Source organism: Phyllostomus discolor, chromosome 8, assembly GCF_004126475.2.
Source record: "Phyllostomus discolor isolate MPI-MPIP mPhyDis1 chromosome 8, mPhyDis1.pri.v3, whole genome shotgun sequence".
NCBI lineage: Eukaryota > Metazoa > Chordata > Mammalia > Chiroptera > Phyllostomidae > Phyllostomus > Phyllostomus discolor.
The window spans coordinates 59,424,181-59,449,451 of record NC_040910.2 but is presented as its reverse complement, the minus strand read 5'-3'; the positions used below and the strand labels follow the sequence as shown (position 1 = coordinate 59,449,451).

The 25,271-nt window shown below is 47.5% G+C and overlaps 1 pseudogene; it reads right to left on the bottom strand.

Annotated features, from left to right (window-relative positions):
* Nucleotides 1-23,763: 23,763 nt before the first annotated feature.
* On the bottom strand, nt 23,764-24,788 carry LOC114515365 (annotated as a pseudogene).
* Nucleotides 24,789-25,271: the final 483 nt, after the last annotated feature.

Below are 25,271 nucleotides of genomic sequence, written 5' to 3'. Positions count from 1 at the left end.
GTTTTCTAGTTTCCCTGAGGTTGGTTTCTAGTTTCAGTTCCTTGTTGTCAGAGAAAATGCTTGATATAATTTTAATTTTCTTGAATTTTTTGAGGCATGTTTTTTGTCCTATCATGTGGTCTATCTTTGAAAATGTTCCATGTGCATTTGCTTCTTTGGGATGAAAGGTTCTATATGTATCAGTTAATTCCACTTGATCTAATGCATCATTCAGTTCCACAATTTCTTTATTGATATTTTGTTTGGGAGAGCTATCCATTGTTGACAGTGAGGTATGAAAACCCCCTACTATAATTGTGTTGCTTTCTATATCTTTCTTGAAATCCTCCAAGAATTTACTTTTATTTTTGGGTACTCCTATGTTGGTTGCATATATGTTTATAATATTTATGTCTTCTTGATGGATTCTTCCCTTGAGTATTATGAAGTGTCCTTCTGTGTCTCCTTTTATGGTCTTTGTTTTGAAGTCTGTTTGGTCTGATATAAGTATTGCTGCCCTGGCTTTTTTTCCCCTGTATATTTATTAGGAATATTTTTTCCAATCCTTCACTTTCAGTCTATGTAAGTCTTTTGTTCAGAGGAGGGTCACTTGTGGGCAGCATAGTGTGGGTCAAGTTTTATTATCCATTAAGCTACTCTGTCTTTTGATTGGAGCATTTAATTTATTTACATTTTAGGTTATTATTGATAGGTACCTATTCATTGCCCTTTTACTCTCTTTGTACCTGTATTCCTCTCTTTCTCACTCTTTTTCTTCCTTTCCTTAAAGCAGTCCCTTTAGCATATCTTGCAGTGCTGGTTTGGTGGCAGTATATACTTTTAACCTTCTTTTGTCTGGGAAGCTCCTTATTTCACTGTCCATTAAAATTGAGAGCCCTGGGTTGAGTACTCTTGATTGCAGGTCTTTGCCTTTCATTACTTGGAATATTTCTTGTCATTCCCTTCTGGCTTATAATGTTTCTGTTAAGAAGTCAGCTGCTAGCCTTATCCAAGCTTCCTTGTATGCTACTTTCTGTTTCCTCCCTGTTGCCTTTAAGATTCTCTCTTTGTCTTTGAATATTGCATTTTGAATTATGATGTGTTTTGGAGTGGGTGTCTTTGAGTTTCTCTTGATTGGGATACCCTGTGCTTCCTGCACTTGTGAGACCATTTCACTCTCATCAAATTAGGGAAGTTTTCCATCATTACTTTTTCAAACAAGTTTCTATTGCTTGCTCTTCTTCTCCTCCTTCTGGTATCCTTATTACACAGATGTTGTTACCTTTCATGTTGTCCTGCATTTCTCTTAACCCCTCTTCATTCTTTTTGAGTCTTTTTTCCTTTTCTCATTCTTTTTGGGAGTGTCTTTCTACCTTGTCCTTCAGCTTGCAGATTTGATCCTCTGCTTCATCTACCTGTTTTGATTCCTGCTGCTGTGTTCTTCAATTCTGACGTTGTATTTTTCATTTCCTTTTGGCCCTTGTTGATAGTTTCTATGTCCTGTTTTATGCTGATATAGTTTGCAGTAAGTTTCTCATAGTTTCCCTATAGTTTTTGGTAATTCACACTTAGCTCATTGAGCTTCCTTATAACCATTGTGTTGAACTCAATATCTGATAGTCAACTTGCCTGCATTTCATGTAGCAGTATTTCTGAGACTTCCTCCTTTCCTCTCATTTGGGGATTGTTTTCTTGTCTTCTTATTGTTTGTGAGACTCTTATTGTTTTTTTCTGCTTCTTAAATTGATCTGTTTTAACTTTTTCATTTTGTGGTATGATATTGTATGGTAGAAGGCCTGTAAAACTCAGTGGTGCAGTCTCCTTGACCACCTGGACTTGATGCTCTCAGGATGCCCTTTATGCCTTTTATGCCTGCCCTCTAGATGTAATTGGCTTTTGATTGTTTATGGGCCTTTCTTTTGTGGGTCCTTCCCTCCAGCTGGTTGACTGAGGGTCACTGCACCCATCACGTCTTGAGTGCTGTTGTGCAGGTTCTGCCAGAACAAAACCACCAAGCTCAGGACACAAATCCACACTCACAAAAATACCCCCCCAATCCCACCATCAACAATAAGTGAACCAGTAATAATTAAGGTGTAAAGAGATTAAGACTATTATAAGAGAGGAGAGTGGATATGAGATGACCTACTGATAGAAAAATGATTTTGAGAGTGTAGAGGGTAGAACACTAATAAGAGTGGGAAGTTGGAACTATGGAAAGAGAGAAGGTAAAATTTACATCATGAATAAAAATAGAATGAAGAATGTGGAATGGAGATGAGAAAGGAAGTATATTGTATTATGTTTAAACAGAAATTAAAATAATATAAAATACAATGAAGTGACAGAGTAAGAAATTGGAAGGAAAATAGTAAATAATTAATAAACTACAGGAGCCAAATTGGAAAGAAAGATCCACCACAGTACTATCAACAACAAACAAGCTAAAATTAATATAGGTGATATGGGAATAAGAAGGAAAAAGAAATAAAGGAAAGTCTAAGAAATATTTAAAGGAATGGGAAGCGATTTTGAAATGATAGAGGGAAAGGGAATACTAAAAGTAAGGAACAAAAACTAAGCTAATAGAGGGAGAAAATTAAAATTTGGGAAAATTTTGGAAAAAGAAAAAGGAGAATAAAGAAAAATAAAAGAGCAGGATTAAAGAGAAATAGAAGAAAGACAAAAAAGAAAAACAAGCTAAGACAGCAAAATTAAAATTTGAGACAAAAAAAAGAAGAGGAGAGAGTACCAGTAAATTTCAATATTTGAAATACAAAATTCATGAAGCTCTAGAGATAAAGTTGGGAAAAAATGCAACTATCCTATGCACAACCAACTAGCAAACATTGCTAAAGGTACAGAGAGAATGTTGGTATTTTAAGAGCAGGGAAAAAGGATGTGAGATGACCCTTGACAAGAAAATTGATTTTGTCTGTCTGGATGGGGGAGAAATAGTAAGAGTGTGGAATGGAAACAAGTTGTAGCAAGAGAGAAAACAAAATTTGAAATTAAAATAATGTGAGGAAAGAGGAAGGTAATATGGGGTAAGAGCAGAAAGGGGCAAAAATATGTGAATTGAAATACACTATAGTATAAAATCTAGTGACTTAATATTTGCAAACTTGCTGGACAAGAAATGAATGTTTAAAAGCTATGGAGGAAAGAAAATATCACAAATCATGAAAAAGACAATCACAGTGGATTTCATCAGTAACCTCTTGTATTTACCACTGCTTTTTCTTTCTAGATCTACTTCTGGTGATTCAAATGTTGATCCCATATGACCTTAGGCAGCCTATTCAAGACTTCTAGGTATCTAATGTCTGTGGCTGTCTCCTTCAGTTGTCAATCTAGTCACCATTCACTCAGCAATCAGTCTTAAGCACCATAGTGTGGGGGCGAATCCCTCCTGCAGTCAGACTGTTATTTCCTCTCAGGCTGCTGCTGGTGGAGGGTAGTGGTCTGCCTGAGCATGATGGCTGCTGCTGTCTAGGGTATGACTCAGCACCAGGACCCAGGCATCTACTCTCTCAGTTCTCTCCCCAAAGCTTCAGTGTCTAGTCTCTTGCCAGGCATCACCAGCTCACTCTGCTTCTGCCTTTGCCAAAGCACAGGGTAAGTGGCTGCAAATGAAATGTGTACCTTGGCCCTTTAAATGGCTGTTGTGTCTCTAGTTGTCTGTCTCTGAAACCCTGCCACTCCTTGCCACTGGTTATCTGTGTACTTTTTGGGCTCTGGAGCTCTAGGCTGGGAATTCTAGCTTAGGGTTTAGACCCCATTCTTCTTAGGGGGATCCAACAGGTGGCTCTATTATCCCTTTACTGCTGCCACCTATGGGTGCCCAGCCAGCCCTCTCATGTCTCTACCACACTCCTTACCAGCCAGGTTGTTCCCTGGTGCAGTTATTTCTTGGCTAAATTGTCATCTACTAATTGAACTCAAACATGGTCCCCCAGGGAACATCATTTTTAGATCATTCTACTATCTTTTTCCCCCTTGTTTACCTCTAAAAGCTAGTTTTCACCTCACCACATTGCAAGCTAAGTATCAATAAACAAATCTTGAATAGCCTATAGGGGTAAAGATAGTCAAAGATGATCTTTCACTTTGTATATGGAGACAACAGATTATCTCATAATACACTGGCAAAAGATATGTACATAAAAACATTATGATAGCACTAGAAGTCAGACAATCCATGTAACAAGAATTGTAGGAAAAGAATAAAGGAAATGGAAAAGAGGATTGCAAAATACGTAGTTTTCCTGAGCTGAAGATACCTCAAGCTTGGGTACTGGTGGTGTTAATGAAGGAGACTTACCAACCTAGTGCAGAAATTAAGAATTCCAAAATTTTAAAGTTTCATAATAGCTTCCTATGAAGAAAGCAGGCAAACAAATGGTGATTATTGTCAAAGGGATTTTGTTTTGTTTAATTGTTGTTCAAGTGCAGTTTTCTGCCTTTTACTCCCATCCCAGCGCATCCCCAGAGCACTCCCCACCTCTCTCCCATTTCCACCTCCCCTTGCTTTTGTCCATGTGTCCCCCATACATATTCCTGAAAACCCTTTCCCTTTTCCCCTGAAATTCCCTCCTCTCTCCTCTCTGGTCACTGTGAGCCCACTCTCTATTTCAGTGTCTTTGGTTATATTTTGCTTGTTCATTTGTTCTGTTGATTAGGTTCCTATCAAAGGTGAGATCGTATGGTATTTGTCTATCAAAGCCTGGTTTATTTTTCTTAGTATAATGTTTTCCAGTTCCATCCATATTTTTGCAAAGGGTAGGAGCTCCTTCTTTCTTTCTGCTGCATAGAATTCCATTGTGTAAATGTACCATAGTTTTTTGATCCATTCATTTACTGATGGGCACCTAGGTTGCTTCCAACACTTGGCTATTGTAAATCGTGCTGCTATGAACATTGGGGTGCATAGGTTCTTTTAGATTGGTGTTTCAGGGTTCTTAGAATATAATCCCGGCAGTGGAATTGCTGAGTCAAAAGGCAGATCCATTTTTAGTTTTCTGAGGAATTTCCATACTGTTTTCCATAGTGGTTGTACCAGTCTGCAATCCCACCAACAGTGCACTAGGGTCCCCTTTACTCCACAACCTCCCCAACACTTGTTTGTTGCTTTGTTTATGATGGCCATTCTGACTGGTGTGAAGTGGTATCTCATTGTGATTTTAATTTGCATCTCTCTGATAGATAGCAATACTGGCCATCTTTTCATGTGTCTCTGGATCCTCTGTATGTCCTCCTTGGAGAAGTGTCTGTTCAAGTCCTTTGCCCATTTGTAATTGGGTTTCTTGTCTTCTTAGAGTGGAGTCATGTGAGACGGACATATAGAGTCCCTCTTTATATGTTTGGAGATTAACCCCTTGTCTGAGCTATCTTTGGCAAATATGTTTTCCCATATGGTTGCTTCTCTTTTTATTATAATACTGTTTTCTTTAGCCATGCAGAAGCTTTTTATTTTGATGAGATCCCATTTGTTTATTCTTTCCTTTATGTCCCTTGCTGTAGGGGACATATCAGTGAAAATGTTTCAGCATGTAATATCTGAGATTTTTCTTCCTATGTTCTCCTCTAGGACTTTAATTGTGTCCTGGCTTATATTTAAATCTTTTACCCACCTTGAATTTATTTTTGTGTATGGCGTAAGTTGGTGCTTGAGTTTCATTTTATTGCACATAGCTGTCCAGATGTCCCAACATTATTTGTTGAAGAGGCTGTTTTTACTTTATTTGATGTTGCTGGTACCTTGGTCAAATATTAATTGACCATAGAGTCTTGGGTTTATTTTTAGGCTCTCTGTTCTGTTTCATTGTTCTATATGCCTATTTTATGACAGTACCAGGCTGTTTTGATTACAGTGGCCTTGTAATACAGTTTGGTATCAGGTATTGTGATCCCTCTTACTTTGCTCTTCTTTCTCAGAATTGCAGCAGCTATTCAGAGTCATTTATGGTTCAAAAAAATTTTTGAAGTGTTTGTTCTATGTCTGTGAAATATGTCATTGGTATTTTATTAGGTATTGTATTGAATCTGTAAATTGCTTTGAGTAGTATGGCCATGTTGATGATGTTAATTCTTCCAATCCATGAACACGGTATATGTTTCCATTTGTTTGTGTCTTCCTTGATTTCTTTCTTCAGTGTTGTGTAGTTTTCTGCATATAGGTCTTTCACCTCCTGGGTTAGGTTTCTTCCTAGCTATTTTATTTTTCTTGTTGATATATCAAATGGGATTTTCTTATTGATTTCAGCTTCTGCTGTTCCATTGTTGGTATACAAAAATGCCTTTGATTTCTGCATATTGACTTTGTATCCTGATATTTTGCCAAATTCATTTATTAAGTCAAGCAGTTTTTTGGTGGAGTCTATAGGATTTTCTATGTACACTATCATGTCATCAGCAAACAATGACAGTTTTCTTTCTTCCTTTCCAATTTGGATGCCTTTTATTTCCTTTTCTTGTCTGATCACTGTGGCTAAAACTTCCAATATTATGTTGAATAGAAGTGGTGAAGGTGGACAACCTTGTGTTCTTCCTGATCTTAGTGGAAAAGAGTTTTTGCCCATTGAGGATGATATTGACTGTAGGTCTCTCATATGTGGCCTTTATTAGGTTGAAGAATGCTCCTTCTGTTCCCACTTCACTGAGTGGTTTTATCATAAATGGGTGCTCTACCTTATCAAATGCTTTTTCTGCATCTATTGATATGATCATGTGATTTTTGTCTTCCATTTTGTTTATGTGATGTATTACAAATGTGATTTGCAAATATTGTACCATCCTTGCATCCCTGGGATGAATCCCACTTGGTCATTGTGTATAATCTTTTTAATGCATTGTTGGATGTTATTTGCCAATATTTTGTTGAGGATTTCAGCATCTATGTTCATCAGAGATATTGACCTGAAGTTTTCTTTCTTTGTTGTGTCTTTATCTGGTTTTAGGATTAGGATGATATTGGATTCATAAAGAGTTTGGTAGTCTTCCATCTTTTTGAATTTTTTGGAATAGTCTGTGAAGGATAAGGTAAGCTCTTACTTAAATGCTTTGTAGAATTCTTCTGTGAAACCATCCAGCCCAAGTCTTTTGTGTGATGGGAGTTTTTTTATTACTGCTTCAATTTCATCTGCTGCTATTGCTCTGTTCAGGCTTTCTGCTTCTTCTTCATTGAGTTTTGGAAGATTATTTTTCTAGAAATTTGTCCATTTCACCTAGGTTTCACATTTCTTGGCATACATTTCTTCATAGTAATTTATGATCCTTTGTGTTTCTGTGGTACTGGTTGTAGTCTTTTTTATTTCTGATCATGTTTATTTGGGTACTGTCTCTTTTTTTCCTCATGAGCCTGCTTTAAAGATTGTACATTTTGTTTATCTTTTCAAGAACCAGCTCCTAGATTTATTTATCCTTGGAATTGTGCTTTTAGTCTCTATGTCATTTAATTCTGCTCTGATCTTGGTTAGTTCCTTCCTTCTACTTCCTCTAGGCTATCTTTATTGTTGTTCCTGCAGTTCTTGTAGGTGTAGGGTTAGGTTGTTTATTTGAGTTGTTTCTATGTTTTTCAGGTAGGCCTGTATTGCTATGAACTTCCCTCTCAGGACTGTCTTTTCTGTGTCCCATAAATTTTGGGTTGTTGTGAGTTCATTTTCACTTGTTTCCTGAAACATTTTTATTTCTTCCCTAATCTCATTCTTGACCCATTCATTATTTAATACCAAGCTACTCAATTTCCATGATTTGTAGTGTTATGGGTTTTTTTCCTTGGGGTTGGTTTCTAGCTTCAGTCCCTTGTGGTCGGATAAAATGCTTGGTATGATTTAAATTTTCTTGAATTTGTTGAGGGTTGTTTTTTGTTATATCATGTGGTCTACCTTTGAAAATATTCCCTGTGCATTTGAAAACAATGTGCATTTACCTTCTTTGGGATGATGGGCTCTCTCTCTCTATATATATATCAGTTAAGTCCATTTCATCTAGGGCATTGTTCAATGCCACTATATCTTTGTTGTTATTTTGTTTGGAAGATCTGTCCATTTTTGACAGAGTGTTAAAATCCCCTACTATAATTGTGTTGCTGTCAATACCTTTCTTGAAGTTCTCCAATATTTTCTTTATGTATTTGGGTGCTCCTATGTTGGAGATAAACACACACACACACACACACACACACACGCACAATGTTTATGTCTTCTTGGTGGATTCTTTCCTTGAGTATTATGCAGTGACCTTCTTGGTCTCTTTTTATGGTTCTTTTTTTTTTTGTCTATTTTTTTCTGATATGAGTAGTGCTGCCCCAGCATTTTTTTCTTGTCTGTTTGTTTGGAAAATTTGTTTCTACCCTTCACTTTCAGTCTGTGTAGGTCTTTTGTCCTGAAGTGGGTCTCTCATAGGTAGCATACGTGAGTCATGTTTTCTTATCCATTCAGCTATTCTATGTCTTTTGATCTGAGCATTTTATCTATTATGTTTAAGGTTATTATTGATAAGTACTTATTTGTTGCACGTGGGTCACCGGCCAGCAGTGACCACAGAACGCTGTGGATGGCTCGCCAAAAAACACGCGAGAAAAAAAACACACATGCACAGAGACAGACCAGTTTCTGTGGGGAAGTAGGAATGAAATGGCCACCCCCCCTTGTGGGGAGTGCCCTGATTTACCGTCTTTTACCTGCTTTTATTGGGCTCATTTTGCATAATAACTCAGGTAAAGTACAGCACTTATCAGGGGGAAGTAAGGAACTATAGAAAACAGGGAACTCTGCTGGTCTATTGAGTCGGGGTCAAAGAGCTGTAAGACTTTGAGGAACCAACTTCCTCCTTGGACCCCTCTCATTCAACTGAGAGCATTCTAAACAAAGAAGATTTCACAGTAATTTACATATTCTTTCTTAGGCCTGATCACCCAGGGAATCTGCCCTTTTCAGCACAGAGCTGTACCACCCTGTCATTGTTTCAGGCTTAGTTGGGGACTAAGGCAATAAGGAGATTTTCTCCCAGACGATGAGAACTCAGGCTATGTCAAAGCCGAGGAGTGAGGGTCTGTCACCCTCTTTGGCTGCAGCCCCCCAAGTCCTTCTTTTGGGGGGCCTCCCAAAGTGATCGTGCCTGGCTTAGGTCATTCCCCCCGTGGGGAATCTTACCCGTCTTTGGCTAAACGACCAAGCTTTTTGGGGTTCAGTTATGAATAAAGCAGCAGAAGCAGCATTCCTGCCAGGGAGATAAGCTTTTGTCTCCTCGCTGGCCTACGGTTCCAAGGGCGAGACAAATTTTCCCCCCAAAGACAGCACACACAGAGATAGAGACATACAGAACCACACAGAGAAAGGGAGATCAAGACATACAAAGACACATACAGATACACACAGAATCAGAGACACACAGACACAAATATACACAGAAACGTAAACACACCCAGGCATTCAGACACACTACTGGGCAAACACAAACACACAGGCATTGACATACAGACCTAATGGGCTCAAACACACATATGAACCCGTGTGGCCTCTCAGATAAACATGCATTTATACTGACAAACAGATCCACAGACACTCCTAGACACACACACTCTCAGAGGTTTATACTGAACAGAGCCATGTAGACACTGTGCGCACACGCACACACACATACACACTCAGGGACACATCACTTCCAGACATTCATATGGAGCTGTAAGCACATACTCCACCACACTCATGAGTTTCATAGGCTCACACACCTCATACAAGCTCATACAGAACACATGGGTTTACATGGCACGCACAAGCTCACACAACACACATGGGTTCACACAGCTTGCATGGGCTCACACAGCACACACAGCTCACACATGTTCTCCAAGACACATTCATTCGCAGAGGCACATGGGAGATGGGGCTGTGTGACCCAGTGGGGAACAAGGTAGACCCCTGCCAGCCAGAGACCTCCAGACCTGTCCTCAGGAGCCAGAGCTTCATTCATGGGATTTGGGGATCCCGGCTCAGCATAGAGGTACACATCAGGACAGGATACACCTCAGGCTGAGGCTAGGACTGGGGTCTAAGACACACAGGGTACACAAATCCCACAGAGACCCTAAGTCACCTGTGCACTTGCCTAACATGGGACACAGGCTGGGAATACATGGTTACAGGGCAGGAGGGCAGCAAGTGGCTCAGGCTGTGAACACACACCCATGTCCAGACACACTCACTCCCCCAGATGCTCACTTGCACACACACATCCCAGGTAGCTGGCCAGCAGCCCCTTCTGGGATCCTACCCTGCCCACACTCCAGCTGCTTGGGTCTGTGCCCTATCAATGGACCAACTCTGAACCACTGAGGATGGTTCCAGGACCCAGGCTGACCATGACCTCCAATGCTCTGGGGGTGAAGCCTGGCCACCTCCAGCCACCTGAGCCTCTGGCTCCCATTGACTGCTGGTTTGCTGGTTTGCACTGTCAGCTGCATCCTGACCTTCAGGCCACCTCCTCTGCAGAGGGGGTCACAGCAACCTCAGCAAGTAAAACACAAATGGAAAAGCAACCTGGGGATTTTGTCTAATCAGCAGAGCAGAGCTGATCCCCTGAACCCCTGTCATGGTGGAAACCCCCAAAAATACTGGGCTTAAAAAGTCTTAAAACTGCCTATTGTTTTTGGCAAGGTGACTTGTGAGAAAAAAAGGGCCATGGGGATGCCTGGTCACTGCACACAGGCAGGTTCGCTGGGGCTGCAGGGCCACAGGCTCCTCCTTGTGGGTGAGGGGTGGCTGTGGGCCCTGAGATGTGGTACCCAAGGTCCAGGCTCTGCATGTGAGGATGTTTGCATGTCCTCCTGGGGAGACCTGCATGCCTGCTTTAGAACCAGGGCTGCAGTGAATCCTAAAAGCAGATGACCAGGTCTGGGGAGAGGCTAGGGATTGGGGAGGCCATCAGGGAGCAGAGGCTCAGAGTTGGGGGCACCTCCAACCCTTCCCTTCAAGACTCCCCACTTCTCTGAGACACCTTGCCCAGTGCCTCCTGCCCCATTCTCCTCTCCTGCCCCATCTCTCCATAACTTCTCCTGTCTGTCCCCCCTGTATTCCCCACTTCCTGCCTACTGGCTCCTCTGGGTCCCCTTTCCCCCTGACACCACCCCACTTCTCTCCTGCTCCCTGTCCCTCCTCACCCCACCCACTCTTTCTGGCCTCTGGGGTATACCCCCAGCTTTTACAGTGTGCAAGTGTTGAGTGTGTGGTAGACTGGGGCACTGTTCCTGAGATCCTGCTGGACACACAACACTGTCACCCACTGTGTCATAGTATATGTCACAAGGTGACCTGTGGCACATGCAGAAGGATAAGGTGGTCCCTCTGTGCCCAGTGTCATCTCCCCAGTGAGGACCCTCCCAGGTCCACCAGCCCTGACCCCCAGGGGGCTTGCCCCCATTCCCTGCAGCAAATGGTCATAACCAAGTCTGCATGCTTGCAAAATAAACCTGGTGCCAAGTCTGTGAGGGCAGTATTGGAAATTAAATTCACAGCAACACCATTGCCCTAACCATGCAGGGAGAACCAGATGAGGCCAGCTGGGGACTTAGGTGAACTGCAGGACAGTGGTCCCTCCTCCAGCCAGTCTTCCTGGCCTCCTGACCATGCCCCAGCCTGGACTGTCTGGTGGGCAGAAGCTGGACCTGAGGCCTGGACAGAGGTCCCAGGAGGGGAGCATCCCCCATGGTGACCAGAACCTACTTCCCAGCCACAACTCTCTCTGGGCCTGGAGAGGTTAGGGGAGAGCTGAAGAGGGAGTGGCAAACTGAGATTGGGGCCTCTTACAGGGGGGATAGGGGATGCCTGGAGGGAGGGCTATGCCCCTCAGCCCACAGGGACTCCCAAGCCCTCAGAGGCCTGGATATGAGGCCTCGGGCTCCCAGGCAGTGGAGTGGGGCTCTGCCACCCCAGGCCACCAGCCTCTCTTCCCCTCTGCAGGTCCCTCCCAGCTCCAAGAGCCCCTTGCTCTCCCCTTGTTTTTGGACAAAACTCACTGAGAGTGCCCACATGGCTGCCCTGTAATGCTCCTGCTCTGTCCAGGGTTTTCTCTTAAAGAAAATAAAAAAACAATCTTTTTTATTGTGAAAGTCCACATGCTGACATAAAAGAGCCTCAAACCAAGAAGCACAGCCCAAGAGCCACCAGAGCACCCATTCACTGAGCCAGCCTTTCACAGGTCCTTAACCCAAAGGCACTGGAACCCACCAGAGTGTGGGGGCCAACTGGGCACCTCAGCCTCTGCTGGGTGGTGGCCCCAGTGGGACCAGACAGCCCTTGCCATGGCAGTAAGGTCAGGTGCCGGGGCTCATGCAGGGTGTTTGCTGTGACCAGGAGGCTCCCAGGGGAGGTGCCCAGGCTGGCCTACAGGCTCAACAGGAGATCGGTGAGGGTGGTGGTGCACATGTGGGCACCACCACCTGCAACTGGGTCCTCACAACTCCATGCATGAACCCTGCCCCAGGGATCCTTCTGTCATTGTCTGGAGCCAATGGGGTGAAGCCTGGCCACCTCCAGCCACCTGAGCCTCTGGCTCCCATTGTCTGTCATTGTCTAGGAGCAGAGTGAAGAAGGAAAGGGTACGCCCAGGGACAAATAGGACTGGGACCACTTGAACAAGTCCTGTGGATTTAGAACATGTACCAGGGCCCTGGACAGGTAGTTCAGTTGGTTGGAGCATCATCCCAGACACCAAAAGGCTGCAGTCTCAAATCCCCGGTCAGGGCACACACCTAGAATGTGGGTTCAGTCCCCAGTTGGGAAATGTATGGGAGGCAACCAATCAATGTTTCTCTCTCACATCAGTATTTCTCTTTCCCTCTCTCTCTCTGTCTCTGTCTCTTCCTCTTCCTCTCTTTCTGAAATCAATAAACATATACTCAGTTAATGATTAAAAACATTTTTTAATTGGAACATGTACCTGGCTGGGTGTACAAACACACACAGACCACAGACACAGGGCCACACATGTGAGAAGGTGGAACAGCATGAAAACCACCCCTCCAGCATGGGAGAGGGTCCCATAGACCCTGTACCTGGAATGTGAGCCTCTGTCACCTAAGGACCTGGACTCTTTCTGGCCGCCACCTGAACTTACTCCCTTGGCAGGCACCAGGCACCCACCTCCTGCCCCACAGGGAACCCCATCCCAGAAATGCCCAGGATAGGACAAGTGACCATGACTGTGGTCCCTTCAGGCTGTCTCCCAAGCACCAACTCAGCATCTAGGGTCTGTAAATACTGCCCTCAGGGTGGACACTCACATTAGACACAGCCAGCTCAGCCCTGGTGGCTGTCTTGTTGTGATGAGATCAGCCTGGCAGGGACAGGGTCAAGGTAAGCCTGGGGCCAGGGTCAGGTGATCTGACACAGGAGTCCCATCTAGCCCTGTACTGACAACCACACCCAACACTGCAGCTCTGAACTGGACACCAGTCCACTGCACACATGGAACTCTGTTGCCCCATGTGGCCATCAGCAGCATTGCAGCCTGTGGTCCTCAGGAGGCTCTGTTACCTCTGCCTGGGGCTGGTGGGGAATAGGGGAGCAGAGGGCAGTGGGGAGATGACTGGTGGGAGCAGAGGGTAGAGGATGAAGAACAGAGGGTGGAGAGCAGAGGGACAGATCAAAGGTCATGGCCAGCACCCCCTGGGAGTGGTGTCTGGGTTCAACCTGGGACCCGGGGCTGGGCTGAGTCTGTGGGCACTTCTGGATTCTGTCCTCAACCAATACCCTTGTAGGGGAGGTGGCCTCTGGAGTCCTCACAGGGAGGGTCACACTGAGTGCCATAAACACCAGGGACCCCAAGTACCAGCACTGTCCACTATCTGCACTATGGGCTGTCTGCTGTCCTAATGGCTCCAGGCCCAGCCTCACCTGAGATTTGAGGCCTGAGATTGGGCACTCTGCTCCCTAGTCAGGTGGCATGCTATCTTCATTGCTGCACATTAGGGGAACATTCCTTAAGCCCTGTCCCCATACCCCAAAGAGTGACATGTGGGAATCCACTCAGCATTCCTGTCTTAGGTTCATATATAGCTGGTCCCAGCAGGCAGTAGTGCTGGGTGTCCTGGAAAAAGACATCCAGCAACACAGGTGTGAGGCCACTGCCCCTGCAGGATCAGCCCACAGCATGGACTTGGGACTCCCCTGGTGACCATCCTATGCCATCGAAGTTCTGCCATTCCCCAGTCACCTGACCCCTACCCAGAGCTGTTCCCAGGCCTGGGCTTTCAGCCATTAGAGGCATCACAATCGCAACCAAAAAGAGGAAGCCAGTGCAAGCAAGGACCAATGCCAGGAGGCTCTGCAGACTGAGACGTGGGAAGATCCACTTATTAGAATCATCAGATGTGGGTTGTGCAGGGCATGCGATTAATTTTGTTTCTAAAGTATTCAATGATGACAAGAAAATAAGACATTTTAAAATGGATCAAGAGTGTTGAAAAAAACTCTGGAAAATGTGGCATTGGCTTTGGACTCAGTATGATGAGACAGGCAGCCCATAGGACACAGCTGGGGAGGGACAGTTCCTGAGATGGACAAAAAGTTGAAGATGAGCCTGGACACAGCACAGACAGCTAGGAACAAAGCAAGTATGACAGTGACATTAAGTGGCCCTCACAGTAGATAAACAAAATACCGAATATCACATGGGGTCATTTCTTCCAAAAGAAGAAGGACAAGGGTGGGGGGAGGCAGTGGCTGGGGATTTTCCAACAATGATGAAGATCAGCTTGTTGTATTCAAGAGCCCACCAGCCCCAAGCAGAGGGCCACTTCCATCCATGCAGGCGACAGACAGAGCACCACCACCTGGAGGCTGAATCAGGAGCCTGCTGCTCTGTGGATGCCAAGAGTCCCAGAGCAGGCGTAGCAGGGCTGGGTCCTCAGAGGGCTGTCTCCTGGGCCCCTAGATGAACTCCTCCTCCTGTGTTCCTACAAGGCCATCCCTCTGCACAGTGTGTGCTCATCTGCTCTTCCTGTGTGGTCACCACTCGTTTGGGATTAGGGATCATCTAGTGACCTCATTTTACCTTAATCATCTCTTTAGGGCCCCATCTACACACAGAGCCACATTTATAAGTCCTGGGGTTGGAAGCTCAACCCCAAAATCTAGGGGACACAATTTAGCTCTTAACACTAAATGAAAACAAAACATGGTTCCTGACATTTTGAGATGAGCATGGGGTTTAGGAGCATCCAGACAGAAGGACAGGTGACCAGACACACACAAGTCAGGGGAAGGCTCAGCCCCAGTCCTGGGGGCCAGTCAGAGCTCAGGAGGCTCAGGTCACCCTGGCAGGCCCTCTTGCACCTTCATAGCCCCTTCAGAGCCATCCTGGCCCAGCAGTGACCACAGAGCAAGCTCGGAAGCCCCCTGGTGGCTGTCACAAGCCATCACACCTGCTACAGACCAGGTGGTTTCCAAGACCCCACCAGAGGTTATAAGGATGTCAGCCCTAGTCACCCAGCCAACTGTGTTCACCCACTACCCACATCCCATACTGCCACCTACAGGAACCAGGACAAAATGCAGCATGTCGTACAAACAGTGTGTCAGAAACAAAAGAAATGACCCCAAAGAAAATGAGGAGCCAGAAGAAAAGAGAGAGAAGATCAAATGGGTGGGTGACCTGAACAGTCATCAAAAGGGGCTCCCACACAGCAGGAACATCTGGGGAGGCTTCACAGAGACAGGCCAGACCATGGACACACCTGGAGGCTACCATATGACAGGAAAACCGAGGCCACGTGCCCTACCTAATCACAGGTCTGCCTCGTGACTGGACCCAAATTATGATCCCATGAACTGGGATCACAGAGCAGCCAAACTAAGTAACATTGGATAATGACCTACAGTACAAGACAGATGTCCATGCTGCCCTAAATGAAATGTGAAATAAAAACATAAGCAGAAGAAGGGACTAATGTCCCTGCAGAAGATCCCACATAATGACACAGAGGACCTCAGTCCCCACCTTAGGTATGGGCTGCACAGTGACCACTCAGAGGACCTCAGTCCCCACCTTCGGTGTGGGCTGCACAGTGACTTCCCTCCTGAAGACAGTGCACAAAGAAGGTAGAGTGTCACCTTCCAGTGGAGAACCTGACAGCTCACCTCAGTCAGGTTATTGAAGCCAACATGCCAGTGATGACCCTCGTGGACAGCATGTCCACACTATCTACATGTAAACCCAGCATCCTCATGAGGAAAACATGAGGCAAACCCATAAAGAGCATCCCACCAAACAGCTGCCCAGTTCTGAGAACAGTGTAGGTTCTCAAACCCAAGGAAGTCTCCAGAACTATACAGCCAGTGGATCCTGGTGACAGCTAGATGTCACATGGGGTCCTATGTGGGGTCCTAGAACAGGAAGAAATGACATTTGTTGGAAGGGAAGGAACTATGAATAAATGCAGTTTTTATTCAATGGTATATCAGCACCAGTGCACTGATTGTGACACAGATAGTGATGCTGTGAGATGTGATCTCAGGGAGACAAGGTGTGAGACTGTGCTTTCTTCCTAAGTCATCTGTGAATCTATAGCTATTCTAGAAAAGACATTTATTAAAAATGTTAAACAACCTATAAATAACAAAAACAAAGCTTTACTCTCTGGCCCTACTTTCTGCTGTGACTGTCATATTTTCTTAGTGCGTTTTCCTGGCCTTGTTTTATCAGCTTGTCTGGTTTTTGTGTTGTGTTGTGTTATTGTAAAGTTGGTCTCATTTTTTTTATTTCAATATAAGCATACCCACTTAAAAATTGTTTTCATCCTCACCCAAGGATATTTTTTACCCATTGTTTCTAGAGAGAGAAGAAGGGAGAGAGAAAAACATCAACTGGTTGCCTCCCTTACTTGCCTGAACCTGGGATCAAACCTACAACCCAGCTAGGTACATACCCTAACTGGGAATCAAACCTGCAGCCTTTCATTTACAAAACAACATACAGTCAATTGAGCCACACCAGCCAGGGCAAGAATATCCACTTTTTAATTTATTCATTTATGAAACCATGAATACTTATTGTAATTACTAGTATTATATTATTTTTACCATAATGATTTATTTTTTCATTTATGATATTTTTTATTTCTTCCTTCCTCATTTCTTGCTTCTATCATTGTATAGGTTTTGGAGATTTTTTTGGTTTTTTGTTTGTTTGCTTGCTGATTTTAAGAGGTATAGAATACTTTGTGATTCTTTTACACATTACCACAATCTGCAGTCCTTTAGAATTCTACCCTGTCTCCTAGAGTGTTGACATTTTGGGGAATTTTAGTTCCAGGTAATTGCAGACACTTTGTCTTCTGCATTTTGATGATCTTGCCTTTTTCAGCAGGACCTTCACTCTTCTTGCTTTATCTCTCACAACAGCTCCTGGAATTTCTCATTTGTGAAGACCCTCCTGCAGCGTTGGCTTTGGGGGGGTCTCTGTCCAGCAAGGATTCCAAGACCTCTTTTGACTAAAAATGTTTTCATGATACCCTCACATTTGAATGAAGATTTGCTGAACGTTAGGTCACAGGTGCAAAGCTCCATTTCTTTGATATTTTAAAATCCTCCTCCACCATCTCCGTGTGTCCAGTGGGGCTGAGAAGTCTGATGTCATGATGACTCTTACTACTTTTCGGGGGTGCCCTGCTTTTTGGCTGACACTTTTCCAGTCTTCCCTATTTTTTCTTATAGTTTGCATGATTCTGAGTAGGTGTGGTTTTCCTCACTATCTCTCCTTCTGGAATTATACATAGTCTTCCACCTTAGGAGCCTGTCAGGACACTGCAGGTTGCAGTCACACAGGCCCCAGGTGGGCACGGTCCCCAGGGAGAAGGCAGCAGGGTAAGGCTGGGGCTCGGGAACCTCCCATGCCCATCCCGAGGCATTGCATATTCTGCCTGCCATGCTTCAGCCGGGTGGGGCTCTTAGGCTGGTGAGTTTGTGGGTGCTCCCACTTCTCACGTATTCTGATACGTATCCCCTCCTTTTCTCTCCCCCAGCCAACTCTCACCTTGGTCAAGTCCCAGTGTGATGTCACATAGTGGAGAGGCCTGCCCTGACAGCACCCTCTCTTCCAACCCCACTCCCCCTGCAGCACACAAGTGCCCTCCCACCTGTGTGACTTCTGTCTTTCTGAAGGTACAGATCCTGTCCTCCTGGGAGGGATGAGTTAGCACAACCTCAGCATCCAGAGACGCCTGGGACATGGCCCTGCATGCTGAGGTCTGACTCACCCCAGGCGCTAGGTCTCCAGGGCACAGAACAGCCCACCCCTGCATATGCGACCCCCGCCAAGGTGCCACAGCTTCTTTGCAGTGACCTGTAGTGTCCTAGAAACTGCTCATGAGTTCTCAGTACCCTGTGAGCTCCAATACTGGCAAACACCAGTTCAGAGCTTCCCTGTGTTCAGCCTTATGCCATAAATAATATTCTTTCCTATCCTTGCCAAATTTCGTCAACTCCTGGCTCTTGTCAGCTCCCTTTCTTGGCCGTGCGGACGGTGAGGTGCAGCTTTTCTTGGTAAAATCTAGCAGAGCTAAATGTAGTGAAGGGGGTTTGGTTTCCCTGCCAAAGTTTAGCCAATGAACATGTTCCCGTGTGCAGTGTTACACGCTGTATTTACTTTACCTGCAACATTCCCTCCCAATTTAAAGAAAGGTTGAGAGTTGTTGGGGTCTGCCCTGCCTGGTCTCAGGAAGCTGTAACCCCCCATGGCTAAGGCTGAGAGACCTCTGGACCAGGAGCCACTAAGGAGACAAGCTTATCTCCCTGGTATGAATGCTGCTTCTGCTCCTTGCCTGGCCCCCAGTGCTTGATCAGTTAGCCAATGACGGGTAAGATTCCCCAAGGGGAGAATCATCTAAGACAGGCATGATCACGTGAAGGCCCCAGAGAAGGACTTGGGGGGCTGTGGAAAAATGGGGACATCAACCCTTGCCCCTTGGCTTTGACAAAGCCTGAGTCCTTGTTCTGGCTGTGAGAAATCCAAATCTCCCAGCTGCCTTTGTCTCCTCTACCCGACTCAGGCCTTTGGAAATAACAGGGGCAGTGTAGTCCAGAACAGAGTCAGTGGACCCCCAAGGTAATTAGACCTGGGGCATAGGATATGCAAGATCCTATGAGACCTGCTAGCTGAGGATGCTCTTGAATATGAAGGCATGGGCAGGAAATGAAACTAGCTTTGTAGCTCTTAGGTGATAAAACTCCAAACTCAGCGTGAGCCTTTGAAAGTTACCTATTTTGTTTGATCTTCCCTTACAGACTGTAATCGACAAACTATCTGTGTTCCTAATAAAAGCCTGCTCGGGTGGGAAGACGGGGCGCTCTCCACTAGAGAGAGTGGCCATGCCATTCCTATTCTTCCACAGGACTCGGTTGTCCATGTGTATTTCTCTCATATCATGAGCAGCTGCAGCACTTGCGATCACCGTGGGCTGGTGGCTGCAACAGGGAGTTTGTTTGGGGAACTTGCAGTAAAACATAAAGGATCGAACAGGGGCATTTATTAGTGCTCTCTCCCAAAAGAGCACTTCAACAAGAATTCTGACAATAGCAGTTGCTTATCTGCCCTATCCATACTCTGGGACTGTCCTCAGTGTGTCACATGAGCAGCTTATTTAGTTCCCACAGTACCCAGCTTACAGAGGAGAAACTGTGCTTAAGGCCCAGTCTAACTCCCAGTGGGGGGCAAGTGAACTTGGAGCTCTCTGGCAGGCTGTCAGCTTGGCAGCCTGGCAGGCTTAGAACAGGGCTACAGATGCCCAACTCCTAGGTGGCAGCCCAGAGAGGTCTCCAGGTGCTTAATATTGGGCAGGGCTAGCTACCCGCACATCTGGAAGTGGTGCTGTCTCTCCAGCCAGAAGCAGTAAGGCGGGGAGAAGGGTGTGTCCCACTCTGGGGTGTCGGCATGGATGGCTGTCCAAATGGCTGTTATGTCTAGATTTTGTCCTCAGCCTTCTCTTATCTGCTGAAGTCTGTGAGGAGGTAGCCTCTGGCCTTGCTTGGGGAGAGGAACTGCAAGGACACCTACACCACCTTCCCAGCCAAACCTCCCCAGGAACTGGATGCACCATCTCTACCTTCCTGCCCACCCCCTCAGGAGCTCACTCAAGTGGCTGTCCACCCCACAGTCCATGGGCCATTCTGTCAAGTGGCCGGTGGCTTCCTGGTTGACTGATGAGTGTCTCACCCCGCCCCTCCCACCCCAGCCCCCACAGCACCTCCAGCTCTTTGCTGGTCCCTTCCCTGTCTCACTGAGTCTGCAGGGGTTCAACCGGTCCTGGGCTTTGGCTTGTCCTCCTATTGATCTCTCAGGGCCCCTCCAATCCTAGGCCCCCTTCTAAGATGGGCACCAACACCCCAAAGCCCAGGTCCTGAACAAAATTCTGATTCTTCCAGAACCCCTGTAACCTCCTGCCTGCATGTGGTACTCAGTGTTAGTCATGCACCCTTGATGGCTCAGGCCTGGGTGTCCCCTCACCTCCTCCCTGACTTCACCTCCATACCCAGAGGTCCCTAAGTCCCACAGCCCCACCTCTCCACCACTCACTACCCCCTCCAACTTTCTCACTACCTGGTGACCCCACACAGTGACTTCCTCCCACTCATACCATTACCCACGTAGAACAGGAGGGGCAGGGGTCCCCTGCTCTCAAGAACCCAAACCCAAGCCGGAGTCCCTGCCCATGCCCATCCACCAGCTTAGCACCCACCATGCTTAACACCCACCATGCTTAACTCAGGACCAACAGCCCCAGGGCTAACCCAACCCATGGCTTCAGCATCCACGCAGGCTCCCACCACCTGAAGGCCTCCCTGATCCTCCCTACTGGTACTCCCCTAGTCTAGCAGCCCCACTAGGCTGCCTCTCACATGGACAAGGACAGACAGCCCCTGCCTGGGCTCAGCCTCTGGGCCACATGGGAGGGCAGGCAGCCAACATGCCATCAGGACTTTTGAGCTGATGGGTAAGGTAATGAAGGACACAGAAACCACCAGCCAGCCTCTCTAGCACCTGGCCATCATGGGCCACCTCAGGAAGCAGGGAAGGGCAGACAGGAATGTGGTCACTTCCCACTCTATTCCCAAGATAGACTCAGAGAGCAGACCCCTAGGGCCATGACCAACTAAGGCCCCTGGTCCCCAGCCCAGCAGGGCCAGCACTCTAGGTCATGGATATATTGATGCCTCACCGGGTGCCTCAGAGACATAGTCAGAGGGTTCGTGGGCCTTTATTAAACCAAGTCAGGACAGAATGGGGCCAACGGCCAGGGCATAAGAGGCCAGGCAGGCTAGGGAGGCAGTACCCAGCACAAGGACCAGTCAGGTGGACAGGTGTTACCCCAGGGGTCTGTGAGCCCTGGCCTTCTTCTCTCAGGAGGAAGTCATGCTCAGGGACCCTGCTCCCATCTAACAAGGTAGCATGGAGCCTTAGGCAGAGCTATCCCCCAGCAGTGTCCCCATCACTGCCTCCCAACCACAACAGCATTCCTGACACCACCTCCGAACCCCAGAAGCATCCCCATTGCTGCTCCCTGGCCCCAACAGTGTCCCTATCACTGTTCCCCCACCCTAGCAGGGTCACCATCACTGCCTCCTGACCCGGACCCCAGGCAGCAGGCCTCCTCAGGGAAGAGGCTCCATGGGGAAGCATCAGAACAGGCAGAAGCCCAGAATAGACAATCAGGGGAGCACGGCAGGTCAGACCCTCTCTGACCCCACCCTCTGGGCCTGCTGTCACTAGCCAGAGCTGTTTCCATGGGAGTCCCCAGGGGTGAGCCTAGAGAAACCAGGCATGGACAGGATGAACCAGCTCTGGCTTCAGCAGGGAGGAGGGGGTCAGCTCAGGCCCAGACACACAGATCAGGAATTGGCCCTGCAGACCTCACTCTTTGGTCCTCTCCAGGCTACACACTCCCAAGATGGCACCCATACCCTGCTTCACTGATCCAGACTTGGTGCAGCCCTCCCAATCCCTGAACCCAGGGCAGCTCCATGACCCCCACCACCCATCTCATGACTCCCTGCCCTTGCCCCATCTGCTTGCCAATGTGGCTGAACCCCAGGCTCTGCACCCCAAGGAGGTGGGTCCTCCTGCTCCCCATTAGGGCTCCCCACTGCCCACAGAGCTTCTGGTGGGGTGTGTCTGACCAGGGAGGGGTTGTAGCCCTGGTGTAATTCCTGTGCAGCTGAGGAGTTATCCTGGAAGCCAGCTGGCTGGAGAGCAGGTGATTCCCAGAGACCAGAGCACAGGTGGCAGTGAGCTTAGGGATGGAAGGGGTGAAAGGAGAACGAGTGCACGGGGTGCTGTTGCCACCTGCCTATGGACCCCCTGTGATGTTCCAGCCAAGCCCTGAACCTCTGCTGGAGAAAAAGAGCTTCCAGAGGACCCCTCTGTGCTCCAGTTCCCACCCTTCTGAGAGAAGTTGGTATAGACCCTCAGGTGTCAGGGACCTAGGCCTTGCATCAGGAAGTACCACAGAGCTCCACAATGCTCCATGCCACCTGACAAGATGTGTAACCACCACCTAGTCACCATGCAAGGCATCCTCAGACAGCCATGGCAACATCGTTCCCAGATTCTATAGGACTCCCTGGTTCTGGGATCTGGTAAGGGCCCTGGGTTAGTGGGGGAGGCTGGGTAAGAAACCTGCAGATGGACCTCAGCACCCTGGCCTCTCTTCGCCACCAGGGTGCCAGGGCTGTCTGTACTGCCTGGGCCAGGGCTGCTACAGACTCCAAGTACTCTGGGCCACTGCCAGGCTGCATGAGGTGGGGCCAGGCTCCATGTTCCTGGCCTAAGGCTACAAGGGCCAGCCAGCCAGCAAAGCTGGGACCCATCAAGCTTCCACTGTAGTGGGCTGGGGGAGCACCCTGGCACCAGAATAGAATTAGGGATTTAGGGACATTTCTGGACTTGAGGTACAGAGACAAGGACATGGAGTTAGGGGTGTGTTAAAACAGTGGTCCCCAACCTTTCTTGGCTCCAGGGACAGGTTTCATGGAAGGTAATTCTTCCACAGACTGCAATGGGGTGGGGAGATGGTTTAGGGATGATTCAAGCACACTACATTCAAGTTCACCTCCTGCTGTGCAGCCCTGTTCCTAACAGGCCTGGAGGCTGGGGATCCTTGGGTTGAGTAAGGTATTCCAAAAGAGTACAGTCAGGAGCATGGGACCTCTGGGGGTGGGGACTATGAGATTGGATTGAGGACTCTTTGGGACTGTAGCAATGGTCCCCCACCCTAGAGCGCCTAAGAGCTCCCTGGGGAGGAGGTCCAGCCCAGTCTCACTCATATCCTCTCCTCCCACCCCCTTCCCTAGGATGCAGCAAACAGCACAGTGAGACTTTGAATACAAAACTGTAAACACGAGTCTTTAAAATGACAGAAGCCTGCTTGGACCCAAACTCAGCCAGAGGCCCCTACCAAGGAACCCCAAAGAACCAGACCACACTCTACTCTGCCCTTTCTTCCCACCCAGCAGGCAGGGGAGGGCCCTTCCACTCACACACACCACCCTGCTCTGGGGCTGGCAGGGGAACAGGGCTGAGGTCAGTGGTCCAGCAAGTCCCTGAGATGAAGCAGCAGCTGCAAGTCTGGCACTCAAGCACTTGGCGGGGGGCGGGGGGGGGGGGGGGAAGCCCGCCCCCATCTCAGACAAACTGCAAAGGGCCTCACCAGCTAAAGTCTACATCCAGGAGCCGGGCAGGCCTGTCACATGTCCAGGGTGTTACGTGTGGAGGAGGGCCCATGGGGGCAGCCTAGCAGACCATGCAGTAGCAGGGGTGGGGCACCAAGTTGCGCTGTGAGAGCTGAGACTGCAGCTCCAGAGCCAGTGGGGTCAGTGGGAACTCCTGCACTTGGCAGCAGCACTGGAGGAAGGTGCAGGCATTGGTGGCAAGCGCCACCAAGTTCTTGCTGACAAAATAGCCAGAGATGTGGCTGCCTGGGAAGAGCACCAAGTTAGTGGCATGCCAGCATGGCCACCACATTGATCATTGACTGTGACAAGGCTGAGGGTCAGATAGAGGCATCATCTTCTGTACACGATGTGCTCGCTCCACATGCTGACCTTGCAGAGCACCAGGCACCCACGCAGCACCAGCAGAAGCATGAAGGAGTAGAAGTAGGTGAGACCCTCAGCCCACAGGGGCAGTCTGGTGTGCAGCAGCTCTCACAGGTTGTCCTAAATGTCCAGCAAGCATGTCCTGTGCCACCCAGAAGGGGCAGCCACACAGGTCCTTGTGTTTGCAGAAGGTGTGCGTGTACTCCATGGAGTCAAGTGCCACCAGCAGCAGAAAGAGGCTCCTCATGCACTTGGACAGCAAGTGTCCTTGCACATCACCAGGTTGGCCTGCCTTGTAGGGCAGCTTTATAGTTCTGGAAGATGAAATAGAGCTTGATCTCCAGCACGAAAATGTAGAGGAACCAGAGGATCATGGTAGCTGAGCTTGGCCATTTGCACCTCAGTGCCCACCTGCAACACAGCACCAGCAGGAAGCACACATCACCCAACAGCATGCTGATGCACACACCAATCTTGCACAGGCCCTGGTTCTGATCCAGGTAGACATTCATGACCACTATGCTCCCCCACGATCCCCAGCATAGTCAGGTATGGTGCTGGTCCGGGGGTGGCAACACTGATACAGGGTGAAGCCAGGGGGCCCCCAAATAAGGACTTATAATGGGGTCCAGAACTCAGTGTCCAGGAAATATATATGTATATATATTCCTCACCGCCACAAATCTGAACTGGGAGATGGACCACATGGAGCAGGGCCATTCAGAGCTGTGTTGTATAGCAACAGTTTTGCAGCTAACCTCTGGCATAGTCATTTAACATATCTATAACTTTTAACTGGTTTCATGGATATGTTAAATAGCTATGGCCAAGCTTTGAGCCAGGGAAATGGAAGTGACTTCAACCCATGATGTAACTGGGAGACAACTCTCTCTGATTACAAAGCCTGCGTGAGAACTTGGAGATGATTGGCTCCACACCATGGGGCCACACCTGCCCAGACTTACTGTGGCAGCCCAGAAGAGCTGGAAAAATACAGGAATGCTGGCAGGTATAACTGATTGTGGGAAGAGTCAGAAATGGGGCTGCAGAGGAACATTGGCCCTGGGATTTAAGCCCAGGCACACAGCCATGAAAGATTGGGACCATGTGGCTTTGGTGAGGGACAGGACCACATGGCTTTGGGTGTTCCCTTTTGCCATGTGGCTTAGGAAGCCGGAGAGATATTGCTGGGAGGAAAAGGGG